The following is a 5009-nucleotide window of genomic DNA, read 5'->3' on the forward strand; positions in this document are numbered from 1 at the left end:
TTTTAATTAAAAGATTTTTCACAACTCTCCTAAAAGGAGGACAAACAATTTGAACAGACACTTGATAAAAAAAAGATATATGAGGCCGGGCGCGGTGGCTCACGCCTGTAATCCCAGCACTTTGGGAGGCTGAGGTGGGTGGATCACGAGCTCAGGAGTTCGAGACCAGCCTGACCAACATGGTGAAACCCCGTCTCTACTAAAAATATAAAAATTAGCTGGGCGTGGTGGTGGGCGCCTGTAATCCCAGCTACTCGGAGCCTGAGACAGGAGAATTGCTTGAACCAGGGAGGCGGAGGTTGCAGTGAGCAGAGATTACGCCACTGCACTCCAGCCTGGGCTACCGAGCGAGACTCCTCCTCAAAAAAAAAAAAAAAAAAAAATATCTCAAAAAAAAAAGATATGTGGATTGCAAATAATCACATGGAAAGATGTCCAACGTCATAAATCATTAAGGAAATGCAAATTTAAAACACAATGAGATACCACTACACACATATCAGAATGTCTAAAATTTAAAAGACTGACCATACCAAGTTGGCAAGGATGTGGAGAAACCGGAACACTCATTCACTGCTGGTGGGAATGTAAAATGGTACATTCACTTTGGAAAACAGTTTGGTGGTTTTTAAAAACGTTAAACTTCTACAATATGACTCAGCCATTCCACTCCTAGGTATTTACCAAGAGTAAATAGAGCATATGCCCATACAAAATCCTGTACACACACGTTCATAGCAGCTCTATTTGTAATAGCCCCAAACTGTAGACTATCCAAATGTCAATCAACAAGTGAAAGACCGATCCATACAATGGAATGTTACTCAGCCAAAAAACGGACGGAACCGCTCACATATACAATAACATGAATCTCAAGTATGCTGAGTAAAAATAGTCACTGCACCCAGCCTCCATTACAACATTTTGAATTTAAAATAAAACATTTTTCGGCCAGGAGCGGTGTTTCACGCCTTTAATCCCAGCACTTTGGGAGGCTGAGATGAGCGGACCGCTTGAGCCCAGGAATTTGAGACCAGCCTGGCCAACATGGCGAAACCCCGTCTCTACTAAAAATATAACAATTAGCCGGGCGTGGTGGCCTGCGCCTGTAATCCCAGCTACTCCGGAGGCTGAGGCTTGAGACTCACTTGAGCCTGAGAGGCGAAGGTTGTAGTGAGCGGAGATCCAGACTGCGCAACAGAATCTGTCTCAAAAAAAAAAAAAAAATAGGCCCTATTAACTGTGCCTAACGTGTAAATCAGACCTGAATTGTGGTGATAATTTCCCAGGTGTATACACGTGTCAAAACTTGTACATTTTAAATATGTTCAGTTTATTGTATGTCAGTTAAGCCTTAACATAGCTATTATTGTAGCAGGACAAGCCACAGACAAGAACCCCTCAGACACCGAGTTGTAGAAGGAAAGGGCTTTTTTCAGCTGGGAGCATTGGTGGACTCAAGTCTCCAAAAACCGAGCTCCCCGAGTGAGCAATTCCTATCCTTTTCAAGGGCTTACAGCTCTAAGGGGGTCCATGTGAGAGGGTCGTGATCGATTGAGCAAGCAGCGGGTACGTGACTGGGGGCTGCATGCACCGGTAATCAGAACGGAAAAGAACAGGACAGGGATTTTCACGATGCTTTTCCATACAATGTCTGAAATCTATAGATAACACAAGCAGTTAGGTCAGAGGCTGATGTTTAACTACCAGGCCCAGGGCGCAGAGCTGGGCTATCTGCCTGTAGATTCCATTTCTGCCTTTTAGTTTTTACTTCTTCTTTCTGTGGAGGCAGAAATTGGGCATAAGACAATATAAGGAGTGGTCTCCTCCCTTATTATAATTTCTTAGTATTTACCAGAAAAAATAAAAAAGCCCACATATTTGAAGGCTGTTTGGAATATTCATATAAAATACAGGTCGACCATCCCAAATCTGAAAATCTGAAATCCAAAATATTCCAAAATCCTAAACTTTTTGGGTGCTGACAGGATGATCAAAGGAAATGCTCATTGGAGCATTTTGGATTACAGATTTTCAGATTTGAGATACTCAACTAGGGTGGGTATAATGCAAATATTCCAAAATCTGAAAAAAATCAAAATTTGAAACAATTCTGGTCCCAAGTATTTTAGATAAAGGATACTCAATCTGTACTTTTTGTTTGTTTGTTTGTTTTTTTGAGACAGAGTTTCGCTCTTGTCATCCAGGCTGGAGTGCAATGGCGTGATCTCAGCTCACTGCAACCTTGCTTCCCAAGTTCAAGCAATTCTCCTGCCTCAGCGTCCCAAGTAGCTGGGATTACAGGCGCCCACCACCACACCCGGCTAATTTTTGTATTTTTAGTAGAGACGGGGTTTTGCCATGTTTGCCAGGCTGGTCTCAAACTCCTGACCTCAGGAGATCCACCCATCTCGGCCTCCCAAAGTGCTGGGGATTACAGGCATGAGCCACCGCACCTGGCCAACCTGTACATATTTTTAAGGCTTTTTTTTCTTTTTTTTAGACAGGGTCTTGCTCTGTCACCCAGGCTGGAGTGGCTAAATAATTTCTTTCTACCTCCTGTATCAGGACTACAGGCATGCACCAACAGGGCCTGATTATATATATATATATATATATATATATTTTTTTTTTTTTTTTTTTTTTGGATACGGAGTCTTGCTTTGTCACCCAGGCTGGAGTACCATTGATCTCGGCTCACTGCAACCTCTGCCTCCTAGGATTACAGGTGCCCACCACCTCGCCTGGCTATTTTTTGCATTTTTAGTAGAGATGAGGTTTTGCCATGTTGGCCAGGCTGGTCTCAAACTTCTGACCTCAGGTGATCAACCCACCTTGGCCTCCCAAAGTGCTAGGATTACAGGTGTGAGCCACCGCACCCGGCCGGGCCTGCTAATATATAATTTTTAAAAATTAAAATTAATTTAAACTGCTAAAGTTTAATTTTTAAACTTTTTTTGGTAGAAAGTGAGTCTCACTAAATTGCCTAGCTGGCCTTGAACTCCTGGCCTCAATAGATCCTCGGGCTTTGACCTCCCAAAGTGCTGAGATTATAAGCATGAACCATCACACCCAGCCTTAAATTTTTCTTTAATCAAAAATTTTGTATGGCCAGGCGCAGTGGCTCATGCCTGTAATCCCAGCACTTTGGGAGGCCAAGGCGGGCTGATCACCTGAGGTCAGGAGTTCAAGACCAGCCTGGTCCAACATAGTGAAATCCTGTTTCTACTAAAAATACAAAAATTAGCAGGGCATGGTGTTGGGCAGCTGTAATCCCAGTTACTCAGCAGGCTGAGGCAGGAGAATCGCTTGAACCTGGGAGGCAGAGGTTGCAGTGAGCTGCGATGGTGCAACTGCACTGCAGCCCAGGTGACAGACCGAGACTCCGTCTCAAAAAAAAAATTTTTTTTGTATGGATAGATGTGGTGGTTTATTCCTGTAATTCTAGCACTTTGGGAGGTTGAGGCAGGAGGATGGCTTGAGCCCAGGAAGTCTGATCACTTGAGCCCAGGAGTTCAAGACTAGCCTGGGCAACATGGCAAAACCCAGGCTCTACCAAAAACACAAAAATTATCCAGACGTGGTGGCTCATACCTGTGGTCCTAGCTACTTGGGAGGCTGAGATGGAAGGATCGCTTGAGCCTGGAGGCAGAAGTTTCAGTGAGCCATGATTGTGCTGATACAGGAGATAGAAATTATTTAGGAGATAGTGAGGGCAGAAGAGTCCTCAGTAGAATTTCTTTGCTAACAAAAAAGCAGCCCCCAAAATCATTTCTAAGAAAGAGCAGCCTGAAAAATTGAGCTGCAAACATAGGTAAGCAAGCTGGAAGCTTGCATGGGGGAGTGCTGGCAGCTGTGCCAATAGAAAAGGGGTACCTGGGGGCCAGACATGTCCACCATGGAGGCTCCATCTTCCCTTTTTTTGTTACCACATGTAGAGTAATAAAGAAATGGGCAACATGGTGCAGCTCAGGCAGTGAACCTGCCTGCATAATCAAAGATTGGGGTGGAGGAGGCCAGAGATTCCCATCCTATGCAAATAGCACACCTGGTCAGACCAGTTTTTTGCACGCTATGTAGATGACTCTGCCTCCCACCAGCTCATCTAAAAACCCCCTGAATTTCACTGCGGGTCTGGCACCCCATTTTTCCAGGACCCCTCTCTGCAGCAGAGAGCTATTCTCTTTCTTTCGTCTATTAAACTTCCCTCTCAACCTCACTCTTTGTGTGTCTGCATCCTTATTCTTGGTGGCTGTGAGACAACGAACCTTGGGTGTTACTCCAGATAACAAGGCCGTTTCAGTGCCACTGCACTCCAGCCTGGGCAACAGAGTGAGACCCTGTCTCAAACAAAAAACAAATCCCTGTCTTCTTAGAGTTTACATCCTAGTTTGTGAGGCAGATAATAAGATAAAATATATGGTTTGTGTGATATTGTGAAGAAGTATACATTTGGTCTTTGTCCTTAGTTCCTAACACAGATCTAAAACACTTGTAATTTCCTGAGTAATAGGGGTGAGAGAAGTGTCTTTTGTTATTCATAATAAGCCCCTTCCAAGCATACCTGAGTTTATACTAATGAGGTGATGCCTGGAAGATGGGGGCCAGTTTCCAGAGAAACCAACCAGATGATCAGAGGGCTGGAACTTTCAGCTCCATCGCCAACCTCTGGGGAGGAGAAAGGGGCTGGAGATTGACTCCAATGGTCAATGATTTCATCAATTCTGTCTAAGTAATGGAACCTATGTTCAAACCCTAAACAACAGGGTTCCAAGAGTTTCTGGCTTAGTGAACACACTGTGGTGCTGGGAAGGTGGCAAGCCTAAATAGAGCATGGATGCTCCAAGCCCTCACCCATACTTGCCCTCGGTGCATCTTCCATTTGGCTGTCCATCTGTAAACTTTGTCATATTCTTTATTTTATTATTATTATTATTGCAGACAGAGTCTCACTCTGTTTTCCAGGCTGGAGTGCAGTGGCGCGATTTCAGCTCACTGCAACCTCCACC

Source organism: Pongo pygmaeus, chromosome 1, assembly GCF_028885625.2.
Source record: "Pongo pygmaeus isolate AG05252 chromosome 1, NHGRI_mPonPyg2-v2.0_pri, whole genome shotgun sequence".
Classification (NCBI taxonomy): Eukaryota; Metazoa; Chordata; class Mammalia; order Primates; family Hominidae; genus Pongo; species Pongo pygmaeus.